Source organism: Neofelis nebulosa, chromosome 1 (assembly GCF_028018385.1).
Source record: "Neofelis nebulosa isolate mNeoNeb1 chromosome 1, mNeoNeb1.pri, whole genome shotgun sequence".
Taxonomy (NCBI): domain Eukaryota; kingdom Metazoa; phylum Chordata; class Mammalia; order Carnivora; family Felidae; genus Neofelis; species Neofelis nebulosa.
The window spans coordinates 187,441,269-187,460,986 of NC_080782.1; positions in this window are offsets into that span (position 1 = coordinate 187,441,269).

Consider the following 19,718-nt stretch of genomic DNA (forward strand, 5'->3'; position numbering starts at 1 on the left):
CAACTATTTTGAGACCATGAGGAAACAAATTAAAAGATGAAAAGCCAACCCCCGTTAAAAAAACATAGTACTGTGGAAAGTCAGAGAGAGACTTGATTTTTTTTTTTCAACGTTTTTTTAAACGTTATTTTTGGGACAGAGAGAGACATAGCATGAACGGGGGAGGGGCAGAGAGAGAGGGAGACACAGAATCGGAAACAGGCTCCAGGCTCCGAGCCATCAGCCCAGAGCCTGACGCGGGGCTGGAACTCACGGACCGCGAGATCGTGACCTGGCTGAAGTCGGACGCTTAACCGACTGCGCCACCCAGGCGCCCCAGAGACTTGATTTTGATGACGTCACTGAAACATGAGTCCAAATCTATAACCATCTATTTCCTGTCTCCCTTTTCGTCTCAATAAACTTTTATTTTTTGAAAAGTCTTAGATTTACTGAAAAGTTGCAAATGTAGTACAGAGAATTCCTACATACCAGTCATCAAATTCCCTTTATTTTTTTTAACATATGAAATTTATTGTCAAATTGGTTTCCATACAACACCCAGTGCTCATCCCAAAAGGTGCCCTCCTCAATACCCATCACCCACCCTCCCCTCCCTCCCACCCCCCATCAACCCTCAGTTTGTTCTCAGTTTTTAACAGTCTCTTATGCTTTGGCTCCCTCCCACTCTAACCTTTTTTTTTTTTTCTTCCCCTCCCCCATGGGTTGCTGTTACGTTTCCCAGGATCCACATAAGAGTGAAACCATATGGTATCTGTCTTTCTCTGTATGGCTTATTTCACTTAGCATCACACTCTCCAGTTCCATCCACGTTGCTACAAAAGGCCATATTTCATTTTTTCTCATTGCCACGTAGTATTCCATTGTGTATATAAACCACAATTTCTTTATCCATTCATCAGTTGATGGACATTTAGGCTCTTTCCATAATTTGGCTATTGTTGAGAGTGCTGCTATAAACATTGGGGTACAAGTGCCCCTATGCATCAGTACTCCTGTATCCCTTGGATAAATTCCTAGCAGTGCTATTGCTGGGTCATAGGGTAGGTCTATTTTTAATTTTCTGAGGAACCTCCACACTGCTTTCCAGAGCGGCTGCACCAATTTGCATAAATTCCCCTTATTAACAACTTACTACTATTGTACATTTGCTACAAGTAAGAAATCAACAATGGAACAATAATATTATCAAAGCACCATACTTTATTCGGATTTCTCTAGTTTTTTTTTTCTCTAATATTCCTTTTTTACTATTACAGGATTTTATAAAGTAACTCTTGTGGGAAACAGAACACCACAATGACCATAGGTGCATTTTCTTCAGGTTCCAAGAGCTCTAAGAAAATTCGAGATAGAGATCCTAAGCTTAAAAATGACCTGAAAGGACTTGAGTGAATGGCCCTTGGGAACTGTGGTCTGTTCTTTAGTATGCAGATAGGGATATTTTGCTTAAAGGAAGCCGGCTGTATATAGCACAGTGCATACCTTCTTTGTCTTTGCTTTTATTGTAAAGATTCTTACTGGAACATATGTATCTGCAAGACTGCTCTTGTACACAAGATAGGTACAATAGTTAAATCAGATGTACACTGCTGACATGCTTTGTTAAACTTTTGTTGTTAATCATTGCTGATCTGTTTTTCCTAAAAATGTATATAAGAAGATGTACAATAAACCTTGGTACCTCGGGCTATTAGCTCAGGGTCCCCTGTGCCTCACTATACTGTCATCTCTTTTTTTCAGTTCCTTTGCCACCCCAGGTCCGCAGCCCATTGAGGTCAACAAACTGTAAAGTTACTTCCTCCCCACCTTCTCACATTATACTCTTTGGAAACAAGTCATAACCAAGTCATAAGCTCACCTCATAACCAAGGAAAGAGTGGGTGGGACAGAATTTTAGCTCCATTTCCTGGAGGGAGGAACACTTATATAAATGATTAAATTCTCCTGTAAGGCTGGTCCTTGGACATCTAAGCCAGAGGGGGTGAAGTGGGGCTAGTCCAACAAAGAGAGGGGACAGGTCCCTGTCCTGAAGAGGGAGGGATGAGGAAGGGCGCAGGCATAGCCTGCAGGTAGAGGGGCCAGCTCTGGTAGGCTTGGTAGGCTTGAGGGTGAGGCAGAGACTGGAGGACCAAGGGTCTGGGTGGGGATCTACTCTAGGGACCCGGCTTAAAACTCCACCCTAGGTGGTTCTTCACTCCAACTATGGAAGTAAAGGCTCTATAAGCCTGTTCTTCAGAGCACAGGTTTTATGCCTGAGGGCCACCCAGTTTTCTTACCCCTGACTGGGGGTTGATGGTACTTTACCCCAGTAGGGCTAGGTTTGGCACCCAAAGCACACTAGGAGGAAGTGACCCACAGTGAAGAGGGCTCTGTGCTGCGACTAAGGATTTGGGTTAGTGCAGATTCTGGGCAGGCCTGAACATGCTCAGCCTTTCCCTCTCCCAATGTGCTTTTTTAACTGACTTTCATCTGGGGTTCTGTTTTGAGTTTCCACCTGCCTTGGGACTACTATCACTGCCCCTTATTCATCTGAAAGCTGAAAGTACCTTTTTACCAACCTTTCCCTTTCTCTCACCTCCAGCTCCTCACTATGACTTTTCTGTCTCGACGAGTTTGACATTTTCTTTAAATTCCATATATACGTGACCATGCAGTATTTGTCTTTTTCTGTCTGGCTGATTTCAGTTAGCATAATGACCTCAAGGTCCATCCATGTTGTCGCAAATGTTAGGTTTTTCTTATTTTGTTATGACTGAATAAAAAACTGTGTATACTGCCATATCTTCTTTATGCATTCATCCACTGATAGACACAGGGTGTTTCCATGACTTAGCTATTGTAAACAGAGAACATAGGAGTGAAGATGTTTCTTGGACATACTGATTTTGTTTCCTTTAGGTGTACACCCTGACACGGACTTAGAGGATCACACAGTATTCCTATTTTTAATTTTTTGAGGGACCTGTGTACTGTTTTCCAGAATGGCTGCACCAGTTTACATTACCACCAACAGTGCACAAGGGTTCACTTTTTTCCATATCCTTGAAAACATCTGTTATTTCTTGTCTCTTTGATTACAGCCACTTGTATTTCCCTGATGATAATGATGCTGAGCACCTTTTCATGTCTTCAAGCCATTTGTATGCCTTCTTTGGTAAAATATCTATCCAGTCTCTCTGCCCACTTTTTAGATGGATTATTAGGAGGGTTTTTTTTATATTGATTTGTGTGAGTTCTGTATATATTTTGGATATTAACCCCTTATCAGATATATCATTTGCAAATACTTCCTCCCATTTTATGGGCTGCCTTTTCATTTTATTGATGATGTCCTTTGCCAAACAGAAATTTTTACTTTGATGTAGTCTCATTTATTTATTTTTGTTTTTGTTACCTTTTGGGTTCAAACAAACAAACAAAAAATCACTGCCAAGATCTGTGCCAAGGAGCTTAACACCTGTTTTCTTCTAGGAGTTTTACAGTTTCAGTTCTTAAATTTCAGTCTTTATTTTGAATTGGTTTCTGTGTATGGAGTAAGCCAGAGGTTCATTCTTGTGCTTGCAGTGGTCCAATTTTCCCAACAATATTTATTTTCCTGTTGCATATTCCTGGCTCCTTTGTGGGAAATTGACATGTATGACTGGGTTTATTTCTGAGCTTTCTATTCTGTTCATTGGTCTGTATGTCTGTTGTTATGCAATACCATGCTTTTAAAATTACCATAGCTTTGTAATATATTTTGGAATTTGGGAGTGTGATGCCTCTAGCTTTGTTCCTCTTTCTCAGGACTGTTTTGGCTATTTGGAGTCTTTTGTGGTTCCATACAGAATTGTTTTCCATTTCTTTGAAAAATGCCATCAGGATTTTGACAAGGATTACACTGAATCTGTAGATGGCTTTGTGTTATATGGACATTTTAACAGTATTAATTCTTCTAATCCACGAGCACAGAATATCTTTCCATTTATTTGTGTTTTCTTCAACTTATTTCATCAGTGTACTGTATAGTTCTCAGGGTACAGGTCTTTGATTTCCTTGGTTAAATTTGTTCCTAAGATTTTCTTCTTCTTTTTTTTTTAGATTTTTTTTAGATTTTATTATTTTTGATGCATTTGTAAACAGGAGTGTTTTTTTTTAATTTGTCTTTCTGATAGTTTGTTGTTAGTGTATATAAACATAACTAATTTTTGCATATTGATTGTGTATCCTTCACTTTCACTGAATTTGTTTTCTAGTTCAAACAGTTTTTTGGTGGAATTTTGAGGGATTTCTATATATAATAACATGTAATCTGCAAGGAGATAGTTTTATTTCTTATTTTCCAATCTGGAAATATTTTCCATCTCGTCCTGGACTTTTATTTGTTGGGAGATTGAATTGATTACCGATTCAATCTCCTTACTAGTAATCAGTCTGTTCACATTTTCTAATTTTCATGACTCATTCTTGGTAGTTTGTATGATTCTAGGAGTTTATCCATTTTTTTTATTTTCTTACCTCATTTATATGGTTAGGACCCCCAGTACTATGTTAAATAAAAGTGGCAAGAAGGGGATTCCTTGTCTACTTCCTGATCTTAGAGGAAAAGTTCTCAGCTCTTTACCACTGAGTATGATATTAACTGTGAGCTTGTCCTATATGCCCTTTATTGCGTTGAGGTCTGTTCTCTCTATATGTAGTTTGTTGAGAGTTTTCATCATGAGTGGATGTTGGATATTGTCAAATGCTCTTCTGCATCCATTGAGATGATTATAGACTTGTTATCCTTCATTTTGTTAAAGCAGTGTATCACATATACTGATTTTCAGATACTGTACAATTCTTGAATCTTTGGAATAAATCTCATTTGATCATGGTGTATGATCCTTTAATTTATTGTTTATACTGGTTTGCTAATATTTTGTTGAGTGCTTTGCATTTGTATCCTTCAATGACACTGGCCTGTAATTTCCTTTTCTTGTAGTGTCCTCGCCTAGTTTTAGTATAAGGGTAATGCTGGCTTTGCAAAATGAGTTTGGAAGTGGTCCCCTTTTTTTTCTTTTTTCAGAAGAGTTTAAGAAGGATTGGTATTAATTCTTCTTTAAGTGTTTGGTAGAATTCACCAGGTAAGCCATCTCATCCTAGACTTTTATTTGTTGGGAGGTTTTGATTATTGATTCAATCTCCTTACTAGTAGTCAGTCTGTTCAGATTTTCTAATTTTCATGACTCATTCTTGGTAGTTTGTATTATTCTAGGAGTTTATCCATTTCTTCTACGTTGTCCAGTTTGTTGGCATATAATTGTTCATAGCAGTCTCATGATCCTTTGCACTTGTGTGGTATCAGTTGTAATGTCTCCTCTTTTATTTATAATTTCATTAATTTTTGTCTTTCATTTTCTTGGTGAGTCTAGCAAAAGGTTTGTCTATTTTGCTTATCATTTCAAATTTATATATATATATATATATATATATATATATATATATATATATATGATTTCTGAAACAGTGCTTGCAAGTTATTACCATTTAGAGTGAGTTAAGGGGTTTGGGTGCCTGAGTGGCTCAGTCAGGTGTTTGATGTCAACTCAGGCCATGATCTTGCGTTTATGAGTTCAAGCCCCCACATCATGCACTATGCTGACAGCTCAGACACCCTGGAGCCTGCTACAGATCCTGTGTCTTCCTCTCTCTGCCCCTCCCCTGCTCACACTGTGTCTCTGTCTCTCTCCCAAAAGCAAATAAACATTAATTTTTTTAAGAAAGGCTTTATGTTTTATCCTTTAAAACTTGCCTCAGATAAAGTTCTTCCAAGGGCTCATGGATGCACAGGAAGATTAAGAGTCATAGAAATATTCGGATCTCATAGGTAAACACAGAAGAAGGCCCCACAAGTCAGTAAGTAATAGTACATAGTGAATATGAATAAAACATTCTATGTTTTGTTTTGGGTTATTTTTCAAGTATACTATATAATTTTACGTAATTCAGTCTATATTTGTGTGAAATGGGAGAACTGAATGATATAGCAAAAGATTATTATACCTCTAACAGTTCTTATATCAACAATAAGATATCACCCATGCCATTTCATACTTAGATTAATTTACTCATGTAATTTGATTTTTGATACACAATTATGTTAACAATTTGCTTTTTATAATTCTGATAGGATTATCTCATTTAATAAAATATTAAATATTTTATTAATTATTTTATTAAATATTTTATTAAATATTTTATTAATTAATTAAATATTAAATAAAATATTAAATATTAAATATTTAATAAAATAAAAACACAGAAGTTTTTATTTTATTCCCTTTGTTTTACCAGAAACTGTTTGTCTATTTGTCTGTTTCTATCATTTATCTATCTAAAACTGGAGAACTTATTTACTAATGCAATACTTCTAGAGCTATGAGTATCCATCATTACCTGATAATACTTTTATAATTTCTTCATGGGAAATCTTCAATGCCACACATTCCTAAAGTTTATGCTAAGTTCCTTCCAACTCTCTGGGATTTACCATTCCCACACAAAATGATGTTTTATTCATTGGTGCAGTGGTTCAACATGCTTGAAACTCTCAAGTTATCTGATCAGGTTGAACGAAAAAAAAATTGTTAAAGATTATCATCACTCTGTGTAGATTGTCTTTTCTATTGTTATTTTTCCAGAGAGTTATTTTGATGCCCATATTCATCTCCTCTTTTCAACAGTCTTTGAGTAAGTGTCCTTCTGTCTCTTTCTCTTGAATTTAACAACTCTTGTATTTTCTACATCAAACTATGTTCCTTTTATTTATTGAATATATTACAAAGAAAGTACACAGAAGTATATATTATAAGCATATTTGCACATTTTGTGAAAATAGCAAACAAGTTAACAATAGTCAGGCCAGATTTTTCTTACTAATATGTCACTTTTTAAAGCTATTCATCTTATGGAGTAAGTAAAATTCATTTTTAAATCTCCCAGTTAGAAGTACAATCCAGCCCATGAGCAAAAGGACTAAATTGGTAGAATATGTTCTGATATGGTAACGGGAAATCAGAATGAACTGCAGGTTCTTGACAGCACAGCAGCATTTACTCCTTAGGATGGGAAAGAAATGATTATCTGCCTACCAGTGCACTGAAATCCACAGCCAGGCCACTCTGGCGCACTGATTAACTTTAGCTAATCCTTCACCCAGGGGTGATTTTTGATGCTGGACAGTTTTACTATGATAAACAAATCTGGTTACCAAATGATCAGAAGCTAAAGTAATATATTTCCTGAGTATTGTAAGATTTTTCCTTCATTAGAAGCTGACATTATCATAGTAATGTCTTTAATATAATTATAGTTAAAATAAGCATGGATTTTTGTCACTATTACTCATAATATACACACTTTCTACTCTCAAAACTTATTTAGTCTGAATTTCATGCCTACTTAAAGTAAGTATAATGATATTTTGGTGATGTAAAACAAAATTAATGTTAAACAATAGTAGCAATTTTAAAAATGCAATAATAACTGGAGCACCTGGTTAGTTCAGTTGGTTGAGTGTCCAGCTCTTGGTTTTGGCTCAGGTTGTGATCTCAGGGTTCGTGAGTTCAAGCCCTGTGCTGACAGTGTGGAGCCTGTTTGAGATTCTCCCTCTCCCTCTCCTTCTCTCTTTGCCCTCCCTTGCTCATCCTCTCTCTCTCTCTCAAAATAAATACATAAACTTAAAAATTAAAAAAAGAAAACACATAACTGAAAAAACTGACAATGTATAGTGGGTTCCATTGCAATTAAATCTCAGTCACAGAAAATACCATCCAGTTACTAATATATTTTCCCTTTGTGTGTTTGTGTGTGTTTATGTATATGAAACAAAATTCAAATATATAAAAATCATACATAAGATATATTCATATGCATTTATATGAATCTAAGTATACACACACACATACACACACACAGAAAAGATAATTATGTCAACCATTGTATCAGATATTCTGTCAGTATATGTTAAATTCATTTAGTTACCCATCATTTAACCACTATTCATATTTCCAGAATTGTTCACAGTGCTATTTACCAAAGAAATGAATGCATGTTTGTGAATGATTGAATAGTCACTAGGTTAGTGAAGTTAAGCTACTCTCTTGTTAACAATTTCATAGACTAACTTTTCTGAGAAGTCTCCCACAAAAAGAATACATTGTGATGATAAATATACTTTAGTACAAAAGGCATCAAAATTGGCAAAGATGAAGTCAAGCTTTCACTTTTTGCAGATGACATGATATTATACATGGAAACACCAACAGACTCCACCAAAAGTCTGCTAGAACTGATACATGAATTCAGCAAAGTCACAGGATACAAAATTAATGTACAGAAATCAGTTGCATTCTTATACACTAATAATGAAGCAACAGAAAGACAAATAAAGAAACTGATCCCATTCACAACTGCACCAAGAAGCATAAAATACCTAGGAAGAAACCTAACCAAAGATGTAAAAGATCTGTATGCTGAAAACTATAGAAAGTGTATGAAGGAAATTGAAGAAGATACAGAGAAATGGAAAAACATTCCGTGCTCATGGATTGGAAAAATAAATATTGTTAAAATGTCAATACTACCCAAAGCTATTACACATTCAATGCAATCCCAATCAAAATTGCACCAGCATTCTTCTTGAAGCTAGAACAAGCAATCCTAAAATTTGTATGGAACCACAAAAGACTCTGAGTAGCCAAAGTAATATTGAAGAATACCAAAGTGGGAAGCATCACAATCCCAGACTTTAACCTCTACTACAAAGCTGTCATCATCAAGACAACATGGTATTGGCACAAAAACAGACACATAGACCAATGGAATAGAATAGAGACTCAAGAATTGGACCCACAAAAGTAAGGCCAACTAATCTTCGACAAAGCAGGAAAGAATATACAATGGAATAAAGACAGTCTTTTCAGCAAGTGGTGCTGGGAAAACTGGACAACAACGTGAAGAATGAAACTAGACCAGTTTCTTACACCATTCACAAAAATAAACTCAAAATGAATAAAGAACCCAAATGTGGGACAGGAAACCATCAAAACCCTAGAGGAGAAAGCAGGAAAAAAACCTCTCTGACCCCAGCCACAGAAATTTCTTACTTGACACATCCCCAAAGACAAGGGAATTAAAAGCAAAATGAACTCTTGGGACCTCATGAAGATAAAAAGCTTCTGTACTGCAAAGGAAACAATCAACAAAACTAAAAGGCAACCAATGGAATGGGAAAGATACTTGCAAATGACATACTGGACAAAGGTCTAGTATCCACAATCTATAAAGAACTCATCAAACTCCACAACCAAAAAACAAATAATCCAGCGAAGAAATGGGCAGAAAACATGAATAGACACTTCTCTAAAGAAGACATCCAGATGGCCAACAGGCACATGAAAAGACGCTCAACGTCACTCCTCATCAGGGAAATACAAATCAAAACCACACTCAGATACCACCTCAGGCCAGTCAGAGTGGCTAAAATGAACAAATCAGGGGACTATAGATGCTGGAGAGGATGTGGAGAAATGGGAGCCCTCTTTCACTGTTGGTGGGAATGCAAACTGGTGCAGCCGTTCTGGAAAACAGTGTGGAGGTTCCTCAGAAAATTAAAAATAGACCTACCCTATGACCCAGAAGTAGCACTGCTAGGAATTTACCCAAGGGATACAGGAGTACTGATGCATAGGGGCACTTGTACCCCAATGTTTATAGCAGCACTCTCAACAATAGCCAAATTGTGGAAAGAGCCTAAATGTCCATCAACTGACGAATGGATAAAGAAATTGTGGTTTATATACACAATGGAATATTACTTGGCAATGAGAAATAATGAAATCTGGCCTTTTGTAGCATCGTGGATGGAACTGGAAAGTGTTATGCTAAGTGAAATAAGTCATAAAGAGAAAGACAGATACCATATGTTTTCACTCTTATGTGGATCCTGAGAAACTTAACAGAAGACCATTGGGGAGGGGAAGGGAAAAAAAAAAAGTTAGAGAGGGAGAGAACCAAACCATAAGAGACTCAAAATCTGAGAATAAACTGAGGGTTGATGGGGAGTGGGAGGAAGGGGAGGAAGGGTGATGGGTATTAAGGAGGGCATCTGTTGGGAGGAGCACTGGGTGTTGCATAGAAACCAATTTGACAATAAATTTCATATTAATATATATATATATATATATATATATATATATATATATATATACACACACACACACACACTTTAGTACAAAGCTGAAATTGTAAGAATTTCAGAGAAATTCCCATGATCCAAAATTAAAAAGATAATTGCAGACCAGAAACATATACAGTATTTTTATCCTTGCCAGTATGTGTAACCATGACCCTGTTCCTTAAGTATATGTAGAGGGATACAAAACTATGTCATTAATGAAAGTGAGAATCACAAAAATCTACTTACTTTCAGTCAGGGAAACAGGAAAGCTTACTTGAGTTAAATAACAACTCTACATGAGAATTGGTATGCTCTACTTTGACTTTAGGTGGTTTTTAGGTTTGAATTTTAAAAGAAATATGATTCAAATAACCACATGCAACAAAATACACATTAATGTCAATCTTTGCTCATAACACTTAAATGTTCCCACAAAATTTGAAAGTAAAATCTCTTTGATGGCATACATCCCCAACTCAGGCAACAATGATTCCCACAGACAAAGCTCCACTGAATATGAACTGCTGATTCTAAATTACAATGCACAAAAGGAAATAATTTATCATGAGAGCAAACAGAAAGAATTAGTATCAAGGGTAGATTAGAAACTTAGGGTAGGTAGAAAATTAATTATTAAAAATACAGCAAAAAGGAATGCAAGCATGTTTACCATGATTAAAGAGGTAGAATGTCAAATAAACAAAGTACTATGAAAGTAGTCTAGAAATATTTAAGAAAGATCCAGTTAGAAATAGGAACTAGAAGAAATGTCAATATAATTAAAATATAAGCTTAGTGTTGTGTATAAAACAAATGAGAACAGCCACTTACAGAATTTGTGTACTGGAGAATATGTTTTAAATGACGTGTGTGTGTGTGTGTGCGCGTGTGTGTGTGTGTGTGTGTGTGTGTGTGTGTGTGTATACACCTGTAATATAAATATAGGTGAGATAATAGTTCAAAGAAATATACAGAAGAAATGAAGGAGCGTAAGAGATATGGAGAATACATTAAAATGACTGAACACAGGAATTAAGAAGGGAATAGAAAATAATTAAGAATTTGGGATATCAGTCCTTTAATAATATATTCTAAGTTTAAAAGAATATTGCCATACTGATTAATAACAATATTTGAGGAATGGTTATGTTATAAAAGAAGATATTAAGTCCTAGAGAAATAATGGATACACATATTTCTTTAAGGTATAAGACATAAGTAGCTCTATTAGTTGTTTAGAACCTTAAGGGATGCTTAAGGGATTCTTAAAGAGAATGGTGTATATTATTGGGCAGTTATATAAGAAAAACAAGAAGAGTATAGAGGGAGGGACTTTATGTCTTGAAAGAATATTGAGTTATCCTGGAAAAAATAGGAAATTAGACTTATTATATATGTATTTCAATAAAATATGAGAAGAATGAGGAAATTTCAACAAGTGCCAATCCATTCAGCTCTTGAGCTTGTCTCTCATGGAAACTCCATAGGTTATAATAGGAGATACAATGTGTTTTCATTCCTGAATTAATTTCAATAACTAGTTATGTCTCAGGGGCATCCAAAGCCATTAATGGCTATGTTATTATATTCTATTTAGAATAAACTGTAAGTTTATTCAAATTTTCTGTCTGGAATAATATTTTATCTTCAAAATTCTAATCAATTTACTATCAATCATGTACCTTTTAATTTGTCTTAAATACTGTGTTTATTCATTTCCTGAGAGAGAGAGTGTGTGAGCAGGGGAGGGACAGAGAGAGAGGGAGACACAGACTCCAAAGCAGGCTCCAGGCTCTGAGCTGTCAGCACAGAACTCGATGCAGGGCTTGAACCCATGAACTGCGAGATCAAAACCTAAGCTGAAGTCGGATGCTTAACTGACTGAAACACCCAGGTGCCCCTTAAATATACTGTATTTAAGTTTAAATACATCTCCTCTCTCTAACTAAATGGGACTAGGAAAATATTTCCTTCATTTGTACCATTCATGTGGGTCTTCATTTACATTAAGCCTTTAATTGTATCTGTCTTCCTGAGCACAAAATACTGAAGTGTATAGTCATCAGTCATAAGTCATCCATTCTTAGCAAAGTACCCATTAGTGTATAGGTACAGCTGCTTGACAGCTTTGATAAGGGCAAGATAGTAATGGTTCTTAGCATGTTCTTTGATTTTTGATCAAAGGCAGTAAGCCTGTCCAAATATCCTGTGTCCTTATTTTGGCTCTTGACTTGCCATACAATATTTATAATTCTACATTTTATACTTAAAAGTTAGGTATTGGGGCACCTGTGTAGCTCAGTTGGGTAAGTGTCCTACTCTAGATTTTGGCTCAGGTCATGATTTTACAGTCGTGATATTGAGCCCCATGTCAGCCTCTGTACTGGGAGTGGAGCCTGCTTAAGATTCTCTCTCTCTCTCTCTCTCTCTCTCTCTCTCTCTCTCTCTCCCTCCCTCCCTCCCTCCCCCCTTTCCCTCTGCCTGGCTTCTGCTCATGTGCATGCTCATGTGCACACTGTCTCTCTCTCTCTCTCTCTCTCTCTCTCAAAAAAAAAAAAAAATACAGAATACAATAAAAGTTAGGTATTTAGTTCAATAGTATTATTTAGCTTGTCAGTGTTAGCCCTCCCTCAACAATTTTTCTAAATATTCACACAATCTTAAGTCATTATAAGAAAAGGCAGATATTATTTAATCTAGATTGGCAAAGGGGTGGCCATTTGCTTATTTTTCTATAGTTTACTAATGAGATACCATATGTGAGTTCTGGTTCTGCAATCTATTTCATCTCATTCTATTTATGTATATTTACTGGGTAAATGATTGAGGGACTTGTTAGATGACTGGGAACAAGTTAACCCTTTTTTAAGAAAAATATTAATTTTGAGAGAGAGAGAGAGAGAGAGAGAGATCAAGCAGTAGAGGGGCAGAGAGAGAGGGAGAGAGAGAATCCCAAGCAGGCTTTGTGCTGTCAGTGTAGAGCCAGATGTCGGGCTTCAACCCATAACTGTGAGATCATGACCTGAGCCAAAGCCAAGAGTCGAATGCTCAACTGCCTGTGCCACCCAGGTGCCCCAAGTTAACCCCTTCTTAAGGAGAGAAAAGAAGGAAAATAAAAAGTCTGAGGTACAACCTGAATTTTTTTTTTTAATTTGAGAGAGAGAGATAGCATGTAAGGTGGGTGGTGAGAGTAGTGGGGGGAGAGAGAGAGAGAGAGAGAGAGAGAGAGAGAGAGAGAGAGAGAGAGAGGTAATCTTAACGAGGCTTCATGCTCAATGCAGAGCCTGATGCAGGCTCATCCCAGGACCCTGGAATCAACCCTGGGCAGAAATCAAAAGTCAGATGCTTAACTGACTTGAGCCACCCAAGTACCACCAACCTAAAATTTTAGAGTTGTGTTTAATGAAATCTGTTTTTGCAATAAAATATGCTCATTAAAACTCTTTCTTCTCCTCTCCTTAAGCCCATTGATCAAGCAAAGTGGTTCTGATTTTTTAATGTTAATTATTTATTCTTGTGAGAGAGATAGGGAACAAGGGAGGAAGGGGCAAAGAGAGAGGGAGACACAGAATCTGAAGCAGGCTCCAGCCTCTGAGCTGTCAGCACAGAGCCCAATGTGGGGCTCAAACTCGTCAACCACAAGATATGACCTGAGCCGAAGTCGGACACTCAACCAACTGAGCCACCCAGGCACCCCAGTTCTGATTTTATATAATCTATAAATTGGGCTTAACCAGGAGGAATTAAATTGACAAAAATGAAGTGTTCTCATATTGTAATCATGTTTGAAAACAACAGTCTATAAAAATTGCAGAGTATTTGCCATAAGATAGCTTAGCAGTCAGATTTGGTATTTGCAGAGCCAATGCACACAAAATTTGTTTACATACTGTGGAATGAGAGTAATAAACTCTTTAGTTGCTGTGTATGGCTAATTGTATGGTTATTATCAAATTGCATATAGAAGAGAAGCAACTGTATTTATTCACTTTACAAAGAATCCAGTCCTCAATTTTACTTGTCAGTTTATATATATTTTAATTCTCTTCATCTATTATTTTGTCAATTGTCATGTGTTAGGCAAATGTATGTACTAAGAAAAATATTATGTTGATACATGTTTTATCACTGCCCAATATAACAGCTTTTGATCTGAGAAATATAGTCTATTTTGACACAAATATTTTACACACTGGTATCCAAAAATAATAAAACACATTAAATTCTTGACAGATTATTAATTACTTGGGCTTATCTTCCACCTAGTAAAATATTTGTAACAAGAAAATATTTCTATATTTTACATAATAAGTGCTTCCCAATTTTCCACTTTGCTTTAATTACTCCTTTGAAGATAAGAGCTTTCAGAGAGTGCTTGACTTAGAGTAAAGCACATCAAGGGTAATGGAACCACAAAGATGGCTGAAGTTAAACCACAAAAACATTACAGGTTTAATTACATGGGTAGTTTGAAGGTATAATGCAATGGAGGGTATTACACAATAAAACTGAGTTGAAGACAAGTAATTGAAAACTCAGATTGCAGCATTATCCTAAATTTTGTTCTTTCATTGTGCCTCCATCTAAAACACATCCCATGTCTCCATACCCTCTTTCATTCACCATCTTGAAATCTATCATCATCATATGCCACCATGTTTCTACACCATAAAAAGACCTTCTTGTAATCTCCATTTCCATTACTTCTTTCCACTTAATGTCCACTCTTCATTTTCTCATTGTACTTTCCCCCACTATGTGACTATGTGAGCCTACCTATATTCACACATGTTCATATGTTAAGTTTTACAAGTGATATATATGAAAAAATATAGTTTTCAATCATTTATGATTGAAAAATGAAACACCGAGAAAATAGCCTACACTTCAGACAGCAGAGGAAAAAATGACACTCAGTGCCTCTCAAGGAATAGACTTCAGGAATAGAAGAATAATATATATAATTTCCTAGGAAGGAAGCCTATCATGGAAAAGCAAAAGAGATTTAAGAATGAGGCCTATTAAATCAGTTAGGACTAAGTCCCATGTGACCTGGATATTAAGAGTCATAGGAATAAAAGAATCAGAATTATCAGCTAGATTTTAGGTTGTGTGTGTGTGTGTGTGTGTGTGTGTGTACAATAATGTAATTCAAATTTAGTACCAGAATATATAATTGTAATTGGGAATTGCAGATCAGTAATTCTAGCATTAATCCACTCTTTCATAAAACATTTTCACTAAATTCATGTATACTTCTAATTAATCTATATGAATTGGAGGTAATTGTGAAACTTTTTAGTTACCTTAAATCTCTATATATTTTGAAAACCCTAATTCAAGACATAATTGATTACATTATAAGATGCCCTGCATCTACTAAACTTGCACAGCAATTTTCATACAATTGAATGCATTGCATTTCTTTTTTAGGTTCTATACTGAGGAGGTGTAATCTGCTGATATATATCACATGGAAACACCCCCTCCAAAAGCAGGTCCCTTACATGACCTGCAAATATTTTATCAGTAAGTATTCCACTAGGTTCTATTCTTTAGTTAACATTAAATATTTGGATCTAGGCAAATTATATACATGAACATAAAATAGATAATTTGAGAAAAGAGAAAAAACTGAGAGGAAAAAAGAGGAAGAAAGCATCATGGCCTTGAAGTCAAAAGAGAAATAAGGACAATTTAAGTCAGAACAGGAAAAAGGATTGGAATGGACATTTGGAAGGGTACCAAGATAAAAGCAAAGACTACGCATAGAAAGGGAATGAGGCTGGAATGAGAAAGAGGTTTTTGTGCCAGAAGGAAAGCAGATATTGGGTTCTGAGCCAGATCAGGCTGTGAGGGTGATGGCGACTGTTACAGGATTGAGTTATGGCTGGAAGGGGGAACAGAATGTGCCTGGCCAGGAGCAGACGTTGGAACAAAACAGCAGCATGTGAAGTGAGAGGAATGTGTTCAGAGCTGTTGGAGGTTGTGGTTATTTAATCATAACTTTGTACCTTCTGCTGCCAGAAGACTGATGGAACTCCCTCCCACAGAGGTCAAACAAATGGTTTTTTCAACTCACTTAGTCAATTACCCACCCCGTGAATAGAAGGTCAGGATGCTGACTAACCACAATTTAAGACAAATGAGATGCATTAAATGTGCAGTTACTCACAAGGTTCCTGTGACCTAACCGTTTTAGGGATTTAGGGGGATATTCTTTGCTAAGATCAGACTAACAGTATGATTAGTATGTTAAAATACTTGTTTTAATATTCCTACATCCTTGCAAAGGATATTACACAAACTATTAAAAAATGCATAAACTACTAAATGATAAATACTTTAAGGAGATCAAATAGTTCATTATTAAGATATCTTAATAGAAATAGTTAACTAGTGTTTGAGTCCCAAAGATGTGAAACTGAATCCCAGGTCTGTTATTTACTATTTGAACTGAAAACTTAACAATTGTCTCAGAGCCTCAGTGTTCTACTATTAATATTTAAATACTAAAATGAACCTGACAGGGTGTGTGGGTAATGACAAATTGTGACCAAATATAGCTTAGCACAATACCTGGCCCACATAATAAACATCAGTTACAGAAAATATTTGATAAAGTCTCCTCATATGCACTCTCTTCCTAAAGCTCTCCAACTTTCCCACTTTTACCAAACACATTTTCTTTCCTTTTTCTTAATTTGAGTAGAGTTGACACACAATATTGCATTAGTTTCAGTTTATGCATTATTCTATGTTCACTATAAGTATAGCTATTACAATAACATTGACTATATTCCTTATGCTGTGACTTCTATTCCTGTGACTTATTCATTCCATAACTGGAAGCCCCAAACACATTTTTCTCAAACTATGAAACCACCTACTTAAAAACCACCACCTTCTCCTGAATATAGATTTCTTTATTCTGCTGTTCAAAATGAGATACAATCAAACAGTGGTACTTACTGGTGAGTAAAAAACTGCTTCCTTCACAAGAATTTTCAAATCATGCTTGTGGCATTTTCTTACACAGGTCCCCTCTTCTGGACATACTCATTGTTCCTGTTTTCTGTAATTCTTTAAGTTTATTTATTTTGAGAGAGAGAGAGAGAGAGAGAGAGAGAGAGTATGAATGGGGTAGAGGCAGAGAGAGAGAGGGAGAGAGAATTTCAAGCAGGCTCTGCACTGACACAGTGCAGAGCCCAATGTAGGGCTTGAACTCACGAACTGTGAGAGTGTGACCTGAGCTGAAATGAAAAGTCACATGCTTAACTGACTGAGCCACTCAGGCACCCCTGTTTTCTGTGATTCTAATATGATAAAGCTTTCAAGTGTAAAAACAAATCATACTTTCTTTCTCACCATAGTTGATAGGTCTTATATTCAATAGCCTTTTATATTTAGTACTTCACTGATATGCATTATGCTTTGTTCCATACCTCATTTTGCCTTGTCTACCTAAATATCATATAAAAATCTTAATGAAATGTGTCCAGTCTTATAAGTCTTTGCATCATCCACTGAGAAGAAGAATGACTTATCAGTATTGGGAAGGTGAACTTTTCCCTCTACCCTCTTAGGGTTTTTTGTTGGGCCTGAGAATTAAATTGTAATAAAACAGATAAATAGAAGGAAAGCAAGGAAATGTATGTAAATTTATGTGACAAGGGAGCCTTTCTAAGGAATGAAGACCCAAGGTGAAGACTACAAGCTTTTACATTATGTTGAACAAAGAGAGGCAATTGCAGAAAAGTCACCGAATTAGGTGGAGAAACTAAAGGAAAATAAGAATTATTTTAGCAAGTTCTATTTGTACAGGATTTTCTTGGTCTCAACTTCTTGTCCTTGAGGAGAAAGTTACTTTCCTTCTGGTATAGGGAGGCCATTTTTCACTACAAAATTCCATCTGTGTTTAAGAAACAGAAGGAGAGCTAGAGTGTTTTTCTCGCATTTACTGTTTTTCAAAAGCTTTTAACTCAAAATAGTCAACATACCAGAACAGCATATTTGGGGGTGGTATATTCTGCAATCTTTCACATGTAAAGTAAGTCCAATAAAAATTGAATGGTTGTTTAATTTGAGAAATATATATTACAAGATCATAGCACCATAAATTACTTTTTAATTTTGAGGTCCTCTGATGAGTGAAGAAAATACAAAACAAATACCATCCAGTCATTATTATTAGTCAAGGTGGTCTCCATGATATCGATACAACTTTCTTTGGACAAAGCCAGATTGTAGTAGCTCTGCATCTTGTTCTAGATCTTGTTGACAATGAATCTACAAAGACTGAGAGGAAGGAAAAAAAAAGCTTACTGAAATATATCAAATTTACTTATTACATCATTACTGAGAAATATCTCAGTCCAAAAAATCCCAAATAGTTTTGTTTCTTACCTCCTTGTTCTTGAATCTCAGGGAATACTTGCAGTACAAATTAGTACAAGAACAGGTAGTTAAAATAAAAAGAAAAGACAGATAAATGGAACCAGACGAATTGCAAGAAACATCAAGATACCTTCCCAAGTTTAGCACTCTCAAGTTTAGGCCAATGCTCCAGAACCTCTATGTGTCCCAAGACTCCCAACATTCAGGGTACCATTTGCACAAGAGAGAGATGAGGGAGATGGATGATTCTCTACTATAATGGTATCTACCAGAAAATGGAAGAGGAAATAAGATGTATCAACTCGATCTTTAAAATAATCAGCTATGAGGTAACAGATGAGGTAACAGCTATGAGGTATGAGATTCAAAGGCCAATAATTACATGGCAGTTCATATTCCAAGACCAAAATCAAATATGAGAACAGAATTTGTGGTGAGAATATTCTGCTCCATAAGAGAAGGTAAAAGTATCAACCCACTCTTTAGTACTTCACTTGATAGCTCTACTGAAATTCCGATAAATGCTCAGATAATTTCTCTTAGGTAAACTTTCAGTCTTACAGAATTTTCCCAGTCTGAACTCATAATCTACCATACTCAAATCTACCATACTCAAAACATGATGGTTCGTGGTAGTTTTTGTTTTCTTCCTCCTGCAAGAACATATTTTCTGAAATTTTCTGCAATAACAATGTATGCCATGTCTTTTGAAAACAGATTTATCAATAATTTGAGCTGACTGTATTCCTCAATATTAAACATCAAACAAACACATTTGCTTCTTCATGAGGGCCCACACATTAAGATCAGGAAAAACAATCATCCTCCTGGTAACATTCCAATGGCTACATGGTGATAACGAACACATTCCTGAGCATAAGTGCTGAACACATGGAGGAAACCCACCTTAGGCACTGGTAAGTTGAGGAGAAATCACAGACTCTCTGTTCATCTTTTTTTGTCATCACTTCTATTGTTTATATTCCTGAACTGTATTCCATTTTATATTCCTAATCTATTGCCCTTCTTCAAACTATAAATTAATAGACCCTCAGAGTAGCTGATCCAATTGTTGTATAAAGAAGACTTAAATAATTTTTTTCTTAGGTCTGATTTT